The sequence below is a fragment of the Lipotes vexillifer genome, unplaced genomic scaffold (genome assembly GCF_000442215.2).
Source record: "Lipotes vexillifer unplaced genomic scaffold, Lipotes_vexillifer_v1.1 scaffold998, whole genome shotgun sequence".
Lineage (NCBI taxonomy): Eukaryota > Metazoa > Chordata > Mammalia > Artiodactyla > Lipotidae > Lipotes > Lipotes vexillifer.
The window spans coordinates 247,530-266,675 of NW_006781565.1; the positions used below are offsets into that span (position 1 = coordinate 247,530).

Here is a 19,146-nt window from a genome sequence, read left to right on the forward strand (position 1 = left end):
GCTGCAAGGAATTTGAGGACATCCTCCTCTTTTATTTGCAGGACATCAAGGGCTTCAGATATTGTGAAAGTTTCCCTTTAAGTTGTGATGGGAACTCAGAACAGCACCATATGGACCCCTGTCTGGGTAGTTCAGAAAGGCCCTACCTTTCCCCTTAAACAAAAAAATTTCTTCGCAATGTTATCTGTGTGTGTGTGTTTTAACTAGGTGAAAATCTGAAAGACAAATCATAAATTCCAGGGTATAATAAAATTTCTTCTTTTAACTACAAAAACTTTCAGTTCTGAACTTATAATTATTTTTACATTATAAGTGCAATAATCCCGTTTCAAATGTGTACTTTGTTTTTTTTTTTTTTTTTGCGGTACGCGGGCCTCTCTCACTGCTGTGGCCTCTCCCATTGCGGAGCACAGGCTCCAGACGCGCAGGCCCAGCGGCCATGGCTCACGGGCCCAGCCGCTCCGCGGCATGCGGGATCCTCCCAGACCGGGGCACGAACCCGCGTCCCCTGCACCAGCAGGCGGACTCTCAACCACTGTGCCACCAGGGAAGCCCTGTACTTTGTTTTAAATGCTTTTTTAAAACACCAGGGCCAAGATAGAGGAAAAGGTCTGGATTTATCCTCCCATGTGAAATAACTATAAATTCAGACAAAATATATGAAACAACAGGATTCAAGAAATTGGATCAGGTAACAGAAGACAGTGATCCCTGAGATGCAGGACACCAACTAGGTCATCCCCACGGTGGCCCTGACTTTCTGCCTAAAGCGTTTTTAGGCTGTGGTATAAGGAGGGGGAACCAAGCAGAGCCTAGTGGGCCCCCTGCACTGAACAGGTAGAGCTAATAGGGTTTAAGGAGGCAAAGTAACAGAGATGAGAAAGCTGCAGGTAAGGAGAACTCTAGAAAAACACAGAGGCTCCCCTCAAGTACTCAGTTGAGTGCTGTTCAGTGTATGTGTGTGAGGAAAGAACACCCTGAAAGGATAAAAGGGGGCAATACCTAGAGTCACACAGTAAATAGTATCTGTTATGACCAGCCAGGCTGGCAAACCTCACAATCCATGAAACACTGGGTAGTGTAATCAGACTGGTCTTGCCTCAGTAGTGGGGCAAAAAAACCCTAGATTAAATGCTGCTCTGGTTGGGCCAAATGAAACTTAAAAGCAAAACCTGAAAGCATCAAACTGTTTCCAGGTACTTTATGTTCCAAACAAAGGTCAAGAATATTTATGAAATACACAAATATGCAGCATCCAGCAAAGTATAGAACTGGGATCCTATAAAAATTACCAAACATACAAAGAAGTGAAGAATGTGGCTTAAAAGGAGGAGGAAAATCTATCAATTGAAACACCAGAATTGACACAGATGATAGAATTAGTAAAACAAACAAACAAAAACCCCTTTAAAACGGTAATTCAGAAAGCTAGGCGTGGTACAGCCACTGTGGAGAACAGTATGGAGGTTCCTTAAAAAAAAACCAAAAACAGAGCTACCATATGATGCAGCAATCCCCCTCCTGTGCCTATATCCAGAGAAAACCATATTTCAAAAAGATATATGTACCTCAGTGTTCATTGCAGCACTATTTACAACAGCCAGGACATGGAAGCAACCTAAATGTCCATCGATGGAAGAATGGATAAAGAAGATGTGGTATACGTATACATGGAATATTACTCAGCCATAAAAAAGAATGAAATAATGCCATTTTCAGTGACATGGATGGACCTAGAGATTATCATACTGAGTGAAGTAAGTCAGACAAAGACGAATACCATATGACATTGTTTATATGTGGAATTAAAAAAAAAATGGTACAAATGAACCTATTTATAAAACAGAAATGGAGTCACAGTTGTAGAAAAAAATGTACTGTTACCAAGGGGGGAAGGGGGGGAGGGATAAAGTGGGAGATTAGGATTGACATATACAGATTACTATATATAAAATAGACAACTAATAAGGACCTACTGTATAGCCCAGGGATGTCTTCTCAATACTCTATAATGGCCTATATGGGAAAAGAATCTAAAAAAGAGTGAACGTATGTATAACTGATTCACTTTGCTCTACAGCAGAAACTAACACAGTTTTGTAAATCAACTAATACTCCAATAAAAATTAATTTTAAACAAAGCTAGGGGGAAAATTAAACATGATAACCAGAGAAATGGAAGATGAAGTCCAAGTTGAGCTTCTAGAGATGAAAACTATAATGCCTGAAATAAAAAATATGCCAGGTAAGATTAACAAAAGATTAGACATAGTAGGAGCAAAGATCAGTGAACTTGAAAACATAGCAATAGAAACTATCCAAGTTGGTTAACCTCTTTAATGCAATGTGTAATCCGTTGTTATTCCCATCCAGTGTACTTCATTTTGTAGTTTTCATCCTAAAAGTTTGATTTGTGTCTCGTTTATATTGTCCATGTTTCTACTTAAATTTTTTTTTTTTTTTTTTTGCGGTACGCGGGCCTCTCACTGTTGTGGCCTCTCCCGTTGCGGAGCACAGGCTCCGGACGCGCAGGCTCAGCGGCCATGGCTCAGGGGCCCAGCCGCTCCGCGGCATGTGGGATCTTCCCGGACCGGGGCACGAACCCGTGTCCCCTGCATCGGCAGGCAGACTCTCAACCACTGCGCCACCAGAGAAGCCCTCTACTTAAATTTTTGGAGCTATGAAATGCTGTTATAATTATTTTAATGTCCTTGTCAGCTAAATTTAACATCTGTATCAATTCTTTGTCATTTTCAAATGGCTGATTGACTTCTTCCCCCTCATTATGGTCATATTTTTATGCTTCTTTGGATGTCTAATAATTTTTTATTGGATACTAGACATTGTGAATTCTTTTGTTGACTGTTAGATAGTTTTGTATTCCTATAAATATTCCTGAGCTTTGCTCTGGGATGCAGCTAAGTTATTTGGAAGACGTTTGATCCTTTTAGGTCCTCCTTTTAAGACCTGTTATGTGGGACCAGAGTCATGTTTACTCTAGGGCTAATTGCTTCCCAGTACTGAGGAAGACGTTTCTGAGTACTCTACCCAACACCCCATGGATTATGAGGTGGGAACAGGCATTATTCCTAGTTAGTGTGAGCACCAGGTACTTGTCCCTCTAATCCTTTTGAGTGGTTCTTTCCTCAGTCTCAATGCTCTCCTCACATTAATACACTCATCAGTATTCTGTAGAAGTCATTAAAGGGACACTCTGAGAATCTCTGAGGTTCTCTCTCCGTGCAGCTCTCTCCTCTCTGGTACTCTCCACTGGAAACTCTAGCTACCTTAGTTTCTCTGGACATTCAGAGAAATATCTCCTTATCTCATGCAGTCTTCCGGGCTTTTCCAGGTTTACCTTTCCTAACCACCGTAGGATTTCTCCCAAGAGAGTAAGCCTGGGCAATCATAGGTCTCACTCTGTTTGTTGCCCATCTATCAGGGATAACTCTCCTCTGTTGCCTAATGTGAAATGTCTCGGAGCCACTGTTTCGTGAATTTTGTCCAGTTTAAAAGTTTTAGGCAGGAGGGTAAATCTGGTCACTGTTATTCCATCTTAGTTAAAAGTAGAACCCCTGGATGATTTACATGTAATTTAATTATTGACTTGGTTGGCTTTATATCTACTATGTTGCTCATGGTTTTCTGTTTGTTCTATTTGTTCTTTTCCATTATTTTTCTTTTCTTGCTCTCATTTGTATTAATTATTTATTGGTGATTTCATTTTATAGATTATTAATTCATTCGTTACTTTTTTAAAAGACTTTTTTTAGGGCAGTTTTAGGTTCACAGGAGAATAAAGAGGAAGGTACAGAGATGTCCCATGTACTCCATGTCTGTACAGCATACATGCACAGCTTTCCCTGTTATCAACATCCCCCACCAGAGTGGTCCATTTGTTACAGTTGATGAATCTACAATGACACATCATAATTACCCAAAGTCCATAGTTTACCTTAGGGTTCACTCGGTGTTGTAAATTTCATGGGTTTGGACAAGTGTATAATGACATGTATCTATTGTTATAATATCATAGAGTATTTTCACTGCCTTAACAATGCTTGGTGCACTGTGTATTCATCCCTCCCCCTCCCCAACCTTGACATCCACTGATCATTTTTCTGCCTATACTTTTGCCTTTTCCAGAATGTCATATAGTTGGAATCATACAGATATAACCTTTTCATATTGGCCTATTTCACTTAGTAATGTGCATTTAAGGTTCCTACAGGTCTTTTCATGCTTGATAGCTCATTTCTTATTAGTGTGGAATAATTTTCAATTGTTTGGATGTACCACAGTTTATTTATCCATTCACCTACTGGAGAACATCTTGGTTGCTTCCAAGTTTTGGCAATTATGAATAACGCTGCTATAAACATCTGTGTTCAGGTTTTCGTGTGGACATAAGTTTTTAACTCCTTTGGGTAAATATCTAGGAGCACAGTTACTGGATCATATGGTAAGAGTATGTTTAGTTTTGTAAGGAACCGCCAAACTGTCTTCCAAAGTGGCTGTACCATTTTCCATTCCCATGAGCAATGTAGGAGAGTTCCTGTTGCTCCACAACCTCACCAGCATTTGGTGTTGTCAGTGTTCTGGATTTTGGCCATTCCTATAGGTGCATGGTGGTATCTCGTTTCAATTTGCATTTCCTTGATGATATATGAGGCAGAGGATCTTCTCATACACTATTTGCCATCTGTATGGCAGTGCTGAAATGTCTTTTAAGGTCTTTGGCCAATTTTCGAACCGGGTTTTTGTTTTCTTATTGTTGACTTTTACTAGTTCTTTGTATATTTTAACAGTGCTTTATCAGATATGTCTTTTGCAAATATTTCCCTCCAGTCTGTGGCTTGTCTTTTCATTCTCTTGACATTATCTTTCACAGAGCAGAAGTTTTTTGTTTTTTAAGAGCAGAAGTTTTAAATTTTAATGAAGTCCAGATTTTCAATGATTCCTTTCTTGAATTGTGCCTTTGTTGTTGTGTCTAAGTCATCACCATACCCAAGATCATCTAGGTTTTCACCTATGTTACCTTCTAGGAGTTTATAGTTTTATGTTTTACATTTAGGTCTTTAATCCGTTTGAGTTAATTTTTGTGAAGGGTGGTCTGTGTCTAGATTCATCTTTTTTGCATGTGGATGTCCAGTTGTTTCAGCACCATTTGTTGAAGAGACTGTTTTTGCTCCAATATATTGCCTTTGATCCTTTGTCAAAGATCAGTTGCCTCTATTCATAGGGGTCTACTTCAGGGCTCTCTATTCTGTTCTGTTGATCTACATTTTCCCCAGTCATGCTGTTTGCTTGACATCAGTGTAGAATTCTGGACCCAAGATCTTTCTTGCTGCCCCTGGGGGTAGAGGATTTTTACTTCTACTCATCTTCTAGCAGTGATGGTTCTTTGCCTATTTCCTGGGGGAGAGTTTCCTACCTTGTCCCAAGAAAGGTGGATTTTACTCCTCCTCTTCTCTCAGAAGCCGTGTATCTATAAGGTACACTCTCTCTCCCTCAACAGCTTAAGGCTTTTGCTTCATAGGAGAAAAGGGTCCAGGGAAGCAACAGGGCTTTGTGCCTGTCCCACTCAGCCATCATTACCTTCTTCCCTCCTGTGTCAGAGGAGGCTCTCGTCAATCTGCTCCCCTGCGCCCAATCTTTTTTGTGAGCACCCAGTAGAGGTTCACGAAGAAAAGCTTACAAGTGAAGCAAGCGCTCCTGGTGCCTAGTGCCCCCACTATTCCAAAGTGACATGCTGACGCACTCTTGGCCTCCAAGAATTTGTTAAGCTTTTTGTTTTGTTTTGTTTTTGCGGTACGCGGGCCTCTCACTGTTGTGGCCTCTCCTGTTGCGGAGCACAGGCTCCGGACGCGCAGGCTCAGCGGCCACGGCTCACGGGCTCAGCCGCTCCGCGGCATGTGGGATCCTCCCGGACCGGGGCACGAACCCTTGTCCCCTGCATCGGCAGGCGGACTCCCGACCACTGAGCCACCAGGGAAGCCCTTGTTAAGCTTTTAGTTTACTTTTTACTTGTTTGTTTAGCAGCCTCATCTTTCTCCCAGGCTCTGCCAAAAGAGAGACACTGTGCGTGTCCCACCTTGCCTTTGAGGGTCTTGTTCCTCCTTGGAATCTGGTTAACTTAGTTGCCTTGTGAACTCAGATCACTCATGGGCTCTATAAAAGTTATAATTTTATAGCTTATCTAGCTTTTACTCATTGTTAGGATGGGAATAACATTCTTTCCAGCTCTTTTCATCCTGAGAGAAAGCCTCATTCTCTTAGCATCGAATTCACTCTTTTTCTTAATGGCCAGAAGAGGTGAGTCTCCCATTTCACACAGAGGAAACTGAGATCTTGGAGAGGTTATCCTCCTCGACTGGTAGGTGATGAGGCTGGGACTCCTCAGCTACCAGAAACCTGTGAGGTCTTCATTGGGATGGAGGGGCAGGATGAGACAGCAGAAAGCTTGGGCACCCTGGGAGGTGAGAGAGCATGGGGAACAGAGGCTGTCCAAGGGGTGAGGGTCCAAATATTCACACTTCTGCTGGAGGCAAGAATCTAGCTATCAACCAAAACCAAAAAGCCTGACTGGGTGGCTTTCTGAAACATCACTGGCTAGGAATTGACCCACCCAGGGTAGGGGAAGAGGATTGTGGAGGACGGTGATGATGCATCCACCACAACTCTGCCTTACACTCAGGATCCAGGACGATGCCTCACACCCCCCCTCCACCGCCTGCCCGCCTGACCTTCACAGCTGTGCCCTCCGCCACTCCCAGCCTACGCCATGCCCCTCCACGATGCAGACACACTAGCCTATTTGCTGTTTTCCAAACACACTCCTCCCTTTCCTGCCATTATTGACTTCTTCAAGGTGTTGCCTGAACCTGTAATGCCCTATCTGACTCTCACAAAACGTCCTCAGGTCTGCCTTCCAAAGCTGAAGATAGGGGGGAACAACTCTGTGTGTATGTGTGTGTGTGTCCATCCAAGAGAGTGATGAGGGAAACAGTGTGCATTGTGTACGTGAAATGAAAGTAAGGCTCTGGGTGTGACTGTCAGGAGGAGGGCACCCCAGCAAAGGTGAGGGATGGCCCAGAGGGCACTCAGAGGGGAGCAGAGACAGGCAAAAATGGACTTGCTCATTTTCTCACAGTTCTAGAGCAGTCCTGGAGAGATGCATCTCATCCATCAGTGCTAATGTTTTGGTAAGACATTAAGTGTCTAGCTACAAATGAGACAGAGTTAGCACAGCAGGGTAACGATGACAGCTGTTGCTGGGGATGCTCTTCCAAGCCAGCTGCATGAAAAGGGACCCAGTGAGGCTGCCCCTGCCGCAGACAGAGGCACAGACAGGGTAGGCACACCTAGGTGAATGGCTTGAGGGGTCGCGGAAGGTCTAATGCTAGAGTGGATGAAATCCCACGATTAGGGATTCAATACTTTACCATGTCCTCCATACCATGTCTTTTAAAATGCAAATCTAAGAAGGGTGATACGTTTGATTCCTTTGGTTTGGTTTTATGTGAACAGCATGGGCTTTGAATCCATTAGAACTGAGTTCAAATCCTGACCCTACCAATTACCAGCGATGAGCGCTGCGAAGCCTTTGTTTTTAGTCTTTAAGCCTTCTGAGCATTCGTTCCCTCGCCTGTAAAATGAGGACAATGATACCCACTTACAGGTATGTGAGGACGAAGTGAGATGGTGAACATAAAATGCCTCACCCAGCATATCCCACAAGAATCACCCATTCACCCATTCGTTCACCAAATATTTATTGAGCACCTACTAAGTGCCAGGCACCCCTCTACATGCCGGGCATTCAACAATGAACAGGGCAAATTCCCCACCATCATGAAGCTTGTATTGTAGAACAAGGTGATAAAAAAGTAAATAAACAGGTAAATATAAAGTATGTCAGATAGTAAGTGCTCCAGGGAACAACAGAGCAAGGGGGTAGGGAGTATGGGGAAGGGGCATCATTCCAGTTTTATATGGGGTGTTCAAACGCCTCTTCCTTGAAATGATATTTGAGCAGGGCCTGAAGGAAGTGAGGGTGTGAGTGCCAAAGATATGGGGAGACAGTTGGTAGAGGAGCGAAGAGTGAACAAAGGTCTGGAGCCTGTGGCAGGCTGGGCAAGTGTGAGGGATGAGGGAGGGCAAGGAGGCCAGGGTGGCCTGAGCAGAGTGTGGACAGGAGCCATGGGAGAGGAAGAGGGGCCGAGGGTGTTATATGTCCTGTAGGAATTGTGGGCCTGTGAGAACCACAGCTTTTACCCTGAGATGGAGCCGTGGGAGGGTCATAAGAGAGGGGTGGCCCATGTTCACCCGGGGTGCTGTGTGGAGTGTAGATTGCAGGAAGGGGAAAGGTGTAGACACTGGGAGACCGTTCAGGGAGCCATGGTGATGTAAGGAAATGTTGTCTAGGACCTTGGTCCAACTGTGTGGCTGGTGAGAAGAGATCAGATTCTGGATAGAAAGTGGAGGCCACAGGATGTGCTGGTGAATGGAACGTGGTATAAGAGGGACAGCAAGGGAGACTACAAGGTGTTTGACTTGAGCGACTGGAAGGACAGACGTGCCAGTTACTGAAATGAGGAAATTGAAGGCGGTGGGCTACGAGTTGGTTTTGGACGTGTTTGCTGGACACCCAAGAGGAGCTGTCAGCAGACAGATGGATGCATGAGTCTGGCATGCAGAGAATATGTTAAGGCTGGAGGGAGCAGCGGCCAGAGGGAGGTAGGGCAGTGTCTGGGGACTGTCCCTTCTTTTTCTCCATGTAGGTATGGCTGTAGGGGGGCATAAAGAAGGCACTGGAAGGAGGGCAGGGCTCTGACAGTTCACACCTAGGCCCCACCCCTTCCTAGTATGTGTTTTTTCAGATGATTGTCTGCTTTGAGCTCATTTGTTTGTCCGTGGAGGAGGAGTTGGACCAGATCATCTTAAGGTCTGACACATCATGGCTCTGTGCGTGTCTCATGGAGATTCAGACTCACTTAGAAGAGGTAACACAGCAAACCATCCATAACCTGTGTGGGTCCATCTATCAGTTATCTACCTGGGAAGCAGAGGAAAGCTGAGGGTTAGAACCCACAGAGGCAGATGATGAGCGGGGGTGAGAGCCCATCTGGAAGGATGTGGGTGCTACTCTTCAGAGTAGAAGGGGCAAAAGATGGGTTTTGCATTGCTGCCCAGAGCAAGAAAGAGTGGACTGCCCACCCCTGCTCTCCAGGAGCCTGGCCATCCCCGCTGCTGAGTGGCCTGTTCATTTTGCAGCTCAAACCTGAAAGCTCCATTTTCCTAAGGGAATCGACTGCCTTTCCTAAAGGAGGCTGTTTCCCTGCCTGAAAGCACTGATCACACTGCAGCTGCACAATTCGGTACAGGCTTCCAGTTCTACAACTAACTGAAGGAAATAGTTCTTTGGCCTGAAACCCGCCAGTCTGTGATTAGTGGCCCCTCAGAGAGTGTCCTAATGAGGCAGAAACTTCACTTGCTAAGAGAAATTAAACCGTGTCGTTAGTATTTCAAGTTATCAAAAGGGGGGCACTTATGGAATAAATTATCATGCAATAAAAAACAAAAGCAGGGCTTCCCTGGTGGCGCAGTGGTTGACAGTCTGCCTGCCGATGCAGGGGACGCGGGTTCGTGCCCCGGTCCAGGAAGATCCCACATGCCGCGGAGCGGCTCAGCCTGCGCGTCCGGAGCCTGTGCTCCGCAACGGGAGAGGCCACAACAGTGAGAGGCCCGCGTACCGCAAAAACAAACAAACAAACAAACAAAAAAACAAAAGCAGTCAAGTCAAATTAAGCAAGAATATAAGTTAAGCCATGAGTACAGAGCATGCTGGGATTTAAGTAAAAATGGTTTAGAATTACTCCCAGAAAGTGGCTCCTTGCCAGGGTCATGCTGGTCAGAGGTGATGCCCACGGTCAGAGGGTCGACAGAGTCCTAGGTCCACGCGATTCACAGCGGGGAATCGGATGCCACCTCCATTGGTCCAAGGAAGGCAGAGACAAGGATGATCGAGGGCGCTCAAACTCTGGTGTGGAAGACTCACCTTTCAAGCTGAAGGGGAGCTATGTCCATCCCCAGAGATTCAGTATGTCTGGGATGTGGCCTGGGATTCTGTATCTTAACAAACACCTCAAATGAGTCTGCTTCAAGTGATCCTGTGCCACCCTTGAAGAAACACTGGTATAGGAGGGGAAGGTCCCACCCAAGGAGGCTGGGGACTAGGGGAGGGTTTCAGTGTTTTAGTAGTGAGTTTTGCTGGCAGTGGAGATGGAAGCCTGGCTCTGGACATATCAGCAAGGCAGCAGTAGGATCAATTGCTAATTGAACCTGTTTAGGCTCATCCCTGGTGGCCAAGTATTGGGTCCATGTAGACAAGACCTACTCTTAGCCCCCAGATGACAGGCAGGGGAGTGGAGAAACTAGGAAGGCCGGCGGAGGATGTCTGTGACTCCACCTGGGATGAACAGGGAACAGAGAAGAGGATGATTGGCAAACTCTATGATATGCCAACAAAATTTATGAGGGGGCGTGTATATCTATTTGTGTTTCAACCATGGCTGACTTTGATAGGAAAGGACTTTGTTCCCCAAAGATTCATAAACAGGAGTGTTACCACTGGTACTCCCTGGCTGAGTATGGGAGGACTTGTTTTTAAACAAAGAGTTAAATTTTACAGAGAAGAAAGCCCGTCACAGAAGCTTCCTTGTTGATCTAGAATGGGAGGATGCATTCTCAAGGGGTGGGCTTGCATGGCATTTCCCTGCCTCCTGGTGTGGAGAAGAGGGTAGGCTCTCCCGTGAGGACGTATAAACTTGCCAGCCTGTGGTTATGCATGAGGCCCCATTAGCTCGAGTGACCACCCCATGTAGGCTTATCACCTCCACCTGTGCCAACACAGTACTCTAGAAAAAGTACTAAAGCACTAGGATACCTGGGCGATGAGACAGGTAAGCAAGTAATAGAGAAAGAGGGTGCAGACGCATCTCAAACGAGGCAGCAAAATTAGTCAACTTTTCAACCTGCAGCTGGAATAGAATCATTCAGCTGAGATCATAATTTCGTTTCCTGCGGTAGCAATTTATAACCCTAGACAGGTATAAAATAACTATAGAGATAATGAAACACTGGATGCAGAATTCTTTCCAGTGGGTTATATTGTATGGGATTTGTAACAAGTCTTGAAATCATTCTACTGCTTTATATATGCTTTGTCTGCTTTTCTGTTTTTATGATGTTGGAAATGGGTAAGAGAATCTGACATACCACATTTGCAAGACTGATTTATTAATTTGCAGTTCTTATAATTGCTGAGAATAATTTTTCTCTTGTTAAGTCCGCCACGACAGGAGTTTCAATTACCTGGAAGAATCCAATATATGGAATTTGTGATTGTACTTTCAAATGTCTGAGGAAGTGTGATTAATTAAAAAATAAATGAAGTAAATGTTTAAGAAGGATTTAATCTGTTAAACTTAAATTAGTTGACATTAATCAAAGAGCCAGTAGAAACAATTTTTATACTTCTTTTTCATTGCTGGATTTGTACAGAAGAAACTGATTTGTAGGTTGAGCTTGAAGGTTTAAGATAAACTAGGCTTTAAGAATTAAAACTTTGATACATTGCATATTAGATTTTGAAAAAAAAAACACAATGAACTGTAATTAGTGTTTTCAAGGTACAGAAGTCTCCTTTCTCCATATGAAGAAAAGAAAAGAAAAAAATTATAGCCACATTCTCATCAGCTCCCTGCAGGATTGCTCCAGGTCTTGCCCCAACTTGGTTGTTATTGCTTTTATTAATTTCTGCCAACCTTACGAGTCAAAAATGATATTTCATTATTGCTTTAATTTACATTTCTATGACTACAGAGAGGCTGAACATCTTTTCATCTTGAATTGGACATTTATGGTGGTGTCAGAATTTCTGCTGAAGCCTGAAAGCTAAAAACAGTACATGATACTGTGTGTGGGAATGTAAACTGGTACAGTCACTGTGGAAAACAGTATGGAGGGTCTTCAAAAAATTAAAAATAGAAATACCATATGATCCAGCAATTCCACTTTGGGAAATGTATTCAAAGAAAATGAAAACACTAACTGGAAATGATATATGTGCCCCCAAGTTCATTGCATCATTATTTACAATATCCAAGTTATGGAAACAACCTAAGTGTCCATCAGTGGATGAATGGATATATAAAATATATATTATATAAATTAATATGTATTTATGTATATTAATATGTATTATATTATTTAGCCATAAAAAAAGAATGAAATATTGCCATTTGCGAGACCATGGATGGAACTTGAAGGCATTATGCTAAGTGAAATAAGTCAGACAAAGACAAATACTATATGATCTCACTTATATGTGGAATCCCCGCCCCCCCCCCCAAAGAAAACCCCAAAGCTCATAAATACAGAGAACAGATCAGTGGGCTGGGCAAAAAGAGTGAAGAAAGTCAAAAGGTACAAACTTCCAGTTATAAAGTAGATAAGTGATGGGGGAGGTAACGTACAGCATGGCTACTATAGTTAATAATACTGTATTGCATATTTGACAGTTGCTAAGAGTAAATCTTAAAAGTTCTCATCACAAGAAAAACATTCTCTAACTATGTATGGCAAAGTCCTAGGACCCACCACTGTGCTCACTCACTAACTGGATGCTGCCCCAGAAGGACACAGCTCATTCCAAAGCCAAGGCCAGTTCTGTGGGCACTGCAGCGGGAGGCTGCCCTCCTTTCAACTAAATGGCAAATTCTTCCTGTGGGCACTGCAGCAGAAGGCTGCCCTCCTTTCAACTAAATGGCAGATTCTTTTTTGAGGGGAGATCCAAACAGCACATCTCCATGGCTACCACATCAAACAGTGGGATTAAATTACATTTAACTAGTGATGAAATACCCACTCCTTCTATCCTTAGGGCAGACAATGCTGTATTCTACAGGGCTCCACAGAGGGTCTCCAGCAAGATTGAGCCCTAGTTGCCTACAGCAGTAAGCAGCTTGATGGCGCACCCTTGGCTTGATTTACCCTCCTCCCTTTGACTCTGTCCCTAGTCCCTCGCATCTGTTCCCTGCGATCACTTCTCAAGTGATCTGCATACAAGCCCTGGTCTCAAACTCTGCTGTGGTGGGAACCCAGGCTGAGGCTGGCTTACTGCGTCTCTTAGTTCAACAGTGCCCTCTTCTGTTGGTACAATGGAGTTCAGGTTCTTTGATGAATGGTGGTGTGTGTGCCATCATTAGTGGCATGCTTCTGATTCTGTGATACTCTCTGTTTCTAAGGACACTTAAATTCAAATGTTTCTTCCTCCCTTCCTTTCACTATCAAGCCTCTAAAGGATACCTCCTCCTTCCAAATTACCCCCCTCCCCTAAAGTGCTTAAGGCTCACATACTTTCTCTGCTATTGTCATGCTATTACTGTTCTCCTTTTCTATTTCATAAGGCATTATCATTATCACTGTACTATATAGTCAATATTACTTAGATTTACTCACATCTTTACTATTTTATTTTCTCATTATTCTTTCCCACATATCAGGTATTTCTTCTGGAATAATTTTTCTTCTTTCTAAAGAATCTTCTGGATTTCTTTTTAGTGATGGTCTTTGGTGGTCAACTCCTTCAGTTTTTGTTTGCCTCAAAATTAATTTAGTTAACCTTTGTATTTGAAAAATATTTTTTATTGTTGTATAATTCTAGTTATTTTTTCTCTCAGCAAATTAAAGATATAATTCCACTATAGTCTGTTGTTCATTATTGTCTTTGAGCAGACAGTTATCTGTTTAATTGTCAATTTTAGAGCCAATTTCTCTTTTCTCTGCTTCAGAGATTTTTTTAATTTGCTGTCCTGTAGTCTTTACATGGATTTACTTATTTATTTATTGGCCACGCCGCACAGCATGTGGGATCTTAGTTCCCCAACCAGGGGTCGAACCCGCACTCCCTGCAGTGGAGGCACTGAGTCTTAACCACTGGACCACCAGGGAAGTCCCTGGATTTATTTGTTTATTTATAAAATTTATTTTATTTAATAAACATTTAGCCCTTTACTAGGCATTAGACATTTCTAAGCTCCTTGAATATCAAGGATATCAAGGAATATCCTTTAAGTCTCAAAACAACCTTATGAGGTAGGTATTATTAAATGTCTTTTCATATGAGTAGACTGAGGCCCGGAGAGGTTAGGTAACTTCCCTAAGTTTACACAGCTAGTAAATGGTAGAGCCATGATTTCAACCAATGCAGTCTGAGGGGTGAGGAAGAAGACAGTCTAAAGCATAATTTCAAGCTTTCTGGTATGGTTTGGGAATATGGTGATGCCTAAAAGATCTAAAAGAAGGAAAAAGTGTTGTGATGATTAATTTTATATATCAACTCTACCGGGTCATAGGGTGCTCAGCTATTTGGTCAAACATTACTCCGAGAACCAAAATCTGTATTAGTTCTCCAGAGAAACAGAAGCAATAGGAGATATTTATATCTATTTACTATCTATCTATCTATCATCTATCTATCCAACCCCACACACACTCATTTTTTTTTTTTTTTTTTTTTTTTTTTTTTTTTTTTCTAATTGTAAGGGATTAGCTCACGTGATTATGGAGGCTGAGAAGGCCCGGATCAGCAGTTGTCAAGCTGGAGCCCCAGGAGAGCTAATGGTGTAGCTCCTGTGTGAAGGCCAGCAGTCTTAAAACCCAGGAAGAGCTGCTGTTTCGGTTTGAGTCCGAAGGCAGGAAAACACTGACGTCCCAGTTTGAAGGCAGTGAGGCAGGAGGAAGTGCGGCGATGGGCACATGATTGTGGAATTCACCGGTCTTGCCGTGTTCACCAGCACCCTGAAGCAGATGGCTCGATTCAACAGTGGAGTGGCCTCTTGAAGACTCAATTATCGAGCCAGCTAGGCGGCGATATGTTGCAGGACTGGGGCATGGTTCTCCAGAAAGCTACATAGGCTCCGAATCAGCACCCAATATATGATGCCCTTCCTCTCATTGCCCAGATTCACAGGTCCAGTCATCAAGGGGTGGGAATGGGAGTGTCACCCCTCACGATGACTCCTAGTGACCCACTGACAAAATTTTTGCTTCCTGTTCCCATGACCTTATGCTCTGCTGGCATAGAGGTCTTCGTTCCAGAGGGAGGAATGCTTGCCCCAGAAGACACAACAATGATTCCATTAAACTGAGAGTTAAGACTTCCGCTCAGTTACTTTGAGCTCCTCATGCCTCTGAATCAACAGGCAGAGAAGGGAGTTGCTGTGCTGACTTATGTGACTGAGCCCGACTATCAAAGAGAAATTTGACTGCGACTCCACAATGGCGTTAAAGAGGAATATGTCGGGACTATGGGAGATTCCTTAGGGTGTTTTAAAATATTACCATGCCCTGTGATTAAGATCAATGGAAAGCGACAGCTACCCAATTCAGGCAGGACAATGAATGGCTCAGACCCTTCAGGAATGAGGGTTTGGGTCACCCTACCGTGGAGCAAAAGGAAGATGGGATGAGTGAATGAGTACTGGAAGAAGATATATATTATATATATTATATATATCATAATTTGTATTATTATATATCTATATATAAGATACATAATACGTATATTAAATATTTTTGTTTTCTTCCCTGTCTTATTCCTTTATCATGAAGCGTAACATGTATTGACTTTATATGATAATATTTAAGTATTGTTAATTTAACATTATAGTATTTAAGCTACAAGATATCAAGAAGAGTAAATGTCACTCAAGGACTTTACTTCCTCTTTTGGGGGAGGAGCTAGTGCATTTTTCAGTTGTACATAGGACAGTTGTCTCGTGTGAGGTGGAATTATGACCTTCTTATTGTCTTTATTTGGGAATTAAATATGGTTTAAGATGACCTGATAGGTGCCAGGTTGACAAGGGTGGCCTTGTGATGCTTACTTAATTTTACGTGTCAACTTGACGGGGCCATGGGGTGCCCAGATATTTGGCCAAACGTTATCCTGGTGTCTCTGTGAAGGTGTTTTTGAAGGAGCTTAACATTTAAACTGATAGATGGAGTAAAGCGGATTGCCCTCCATACCGTGGGTGGGCCTCTTTCAATCAGTTGAAGGCCTGAATAGCACAAAAAAAGACTGACCCTCCCCTGAATAAGAGGGGGTTGAGGATGAGGTACAGAGATTCAGAGATGACCACGGTGAATCTGTGTCTATTTCTAGTCATAGTTATGAAGCCACCGGTCAAAAACACAAGCCTGAAACTCAGGAGCTTTTGATGAAGATACAGATTTAGGAGTGGTCAGCACAGTTCTTAGAACAATGTCAGTGTACATAATTATCCACGCAAAGCAGGACACTTAGAAGATACAGTTCTTTACGAGAGTTGTTCTCAATGTGTGGGCCAGAGCCTTGCCTCACAAACATCTGAGATGCTAGTTAGAGAAACACATTCCTAGATTCCCTCCTGACTGAGTTAAAACCTCAGGTAGAGCCCAAGAATCCTCATTTTTAACAAGCATCCGGATGACTTGCCTGCACACCTAAGTCAGAAAACGTCTGCCCAGCGAGAAGGCAAACTGCCTTCCAGGAGAGCTGCATGACCGACAGGTAGACAGGTGGCTCCTGACTCACTAGATGGCGCCAAACCACATGAAATCTCCAGTTTTGCGCTCAATCGCTCAGCCGGGATATAAAAAGGACTTGTAAAAGGCTCCAGTGGATTCTTTAAAAGAAATTCTGTAAGAGGATTTCTGCCAACCCTTTCCCACAGTGAAGGAATGATAAAGACTAAAATACCTACACTGACAGTGTCAGTCACCCCGAGGAAGGTCTGCCCCGAAGAGCCTAGAGTGATTGGTAGGGAGCCGGTAGAATCCTATACTGACTGACTTCCTTGGACCACACTTGTTCCATCACACAGGTCTAGGAGGTATTGGTGAGAGTCTCCTCAGACCCAATGGGAGGCACAGCTGTGGAGAGCCGGGGGTCTGCCCCCTCCCACCCGGGTGTCCATGTGTCCCCAGCACAGGCCAAGCTTTACATTTCATGGTCAGACGCAAGGGCCTGGGTTGCCCTGCAGAACCAGGGGCATCCTGTATCCTTTTCCTCAGAAGCAATAGACCCGGGGGACCACGGGGTATGCGAAGAGGGAAGACAAGAGTACCGCAAGCTGAGAAGGAGGGAGCAAACAGGAGAGCTCAGTCAGGAACCCCTGGGAGAGAGAAGATACACCTGAACAGGGTGACCGAGGAGGGTTTCATGAGGGAGCAGGGTACGAGGGAAGGGGCAGGATTACGGAAAACCAACGAGAGATGATGTATCCAGAAATGCTAGCAACAGCGGGGAGAGAGCCATTCCCCTCCCTGGGCCAAGGGTCCAGTGCAAGGGCAGTGACTGGAATCTAGGGGGAGAGCTGGAGCTGCAGGAGAGAACCAGGACTTGGAGTGCCAGGGCTGGGGAAATGCCCCTACCTTGCCTTCCTCGCGTCTCCTCTGCCTGCTTCCTCCCATCTCTCTTCCTTGGATCTCCGTGGCGGCCTCCCTTTGCCAAGCCCAGTGGGAAGCTAGAGGGCAGGGGAGCCTTTGATGCTGGTGTGAAGTTCAGCCAAGGCAGAGGGCAGAGAGGAGAAGGCAGAACAGGGATAGTGGAAGAACAAGACGAGTCTATCAGCATGAGAGACCGGGACCAGGAAAGACGCCCTTTGGTGTTCAGCCCTTCGCAATTTCTACATGATGCTGGGAGCAGGTGCTGAATTTTGGGAGCCACAGGTGCCTGTGCTTGGCCCTAAAACTTACTCCATGGTAGACACTTGGGGCAGGTTTCTGCCTAACGTGGAACAGCGGGAATGACCATGTGCATCTTCCATGTTTTGTGCAGATTCAAAGAGATAACGTGTGCCTATCACACGAGCCTGGCTGGGGACAGCGTGGGGGAGATGGGGGGACCCAGGGCAAGGGTCTCTCCTCTTGCCATGTCCTCCCTGTATGCCTAGGAATCCAGAGGGTTGGCCAGAGACTTCTATTCCCATGGCTGTGCTTAGTGGCTTAGAACTGAATCAGACTAGCCCTCAGCCTGGCCATTAGGTCCCAGGGCAAGTGCAAGGGCTCTCCTGCTGCATTCTCTGCACCAAGGACAGCGCAGGGACCGAGAGGCAGCAGGCCAGCTGCAGGCCCGGTCAGACTGGGCTGGGCCCATCCAGTGGCCCCCAACCCATCCTTTCAACACACAGTCCGGGGGCCTGAATTCTACTTTTCTGAGACGGGGAGCCTTGACGTCTCCACGATCATCTGCGTGGTTGTACGTCAATCCTCCCCTTGCCCCAGTGCCCTCCCACTCCTCAGTCCTGCCCTTCTCATTCTCATTCTCAGGGCCCCGGGAAACATCCACAAGTCCAGGCAGGCCGGACGGTGCTCCTGGAGCCCAGGGCTGAGTGTGGCGATCTGCTCCGGCAATAAGGCGACCTCAGGGTCAAAGAAATGACCATTTACCATGACCGGAGTTTGGACTGGATTGGCTCCGAAGCTGGGTAGGGCTTTGAAGGGAGGACTGGGGTCCTCTGGTTCCCTGCACACCCAGATTGGGAGGAAGCTGTGTCCCCCGCAAGGCCCAGCACCAGCCTTGTTTCTACAGCCCGCCCACTTCCCGTCACGTGCACAGTCCGCTCCCTCTGACACACACCGCACGTCCCGCCACGTCCACCGCGGGCCGGGAGAGGACAACACCGGACAGCAAGGACTGCGGAGGCAGTGCCGGGCGGGCCTGGGTCTCCCCTGCACAGTAAGCCTGAAATGTGACCCCCATATTGTCTCGAAATGTGGTCATTCAGTTGGTGCTTTTTTGTTAAAAAGCATCAAAGAATAATGTATAAATTGCCCTTTTTATGACCCCATTTTGGCATTTATCCATTTCTTAAAAATAGAAGCTTCAAGAAATGGAAGTAGATGGGGTCTTTCTCAGGTTATGAAGGCCTTGCCCCAGAGGGTCACAGAGGATCCGAAACAGAGCATACAGTATAAGTGAGTTCTAGCGCGAGTCCCCTCCCTCGCCTCTGAGGGAGCCCTGGTCCACCTGTGAAGCAGAGGTGGGAGGGCCCGTGCCTGGTGGCGGGAGGGGACAGGTGAGGGGGGCGGGGGTGG

The 19,146-nt window shown here is 45.0% G+C and overlaps 1 pseudogene; it reads right to left on the reverse strand.

Annotated features, from left to right (window-relative positions):
* The window catches only part of LOC103085240 (40S ribosomal protein SA-like), a 42,936-nt pseudogene that overhangs the window by 905 nt on the left and 22,885 nt on the right, over positions 1 to 19,146 (reverse strand).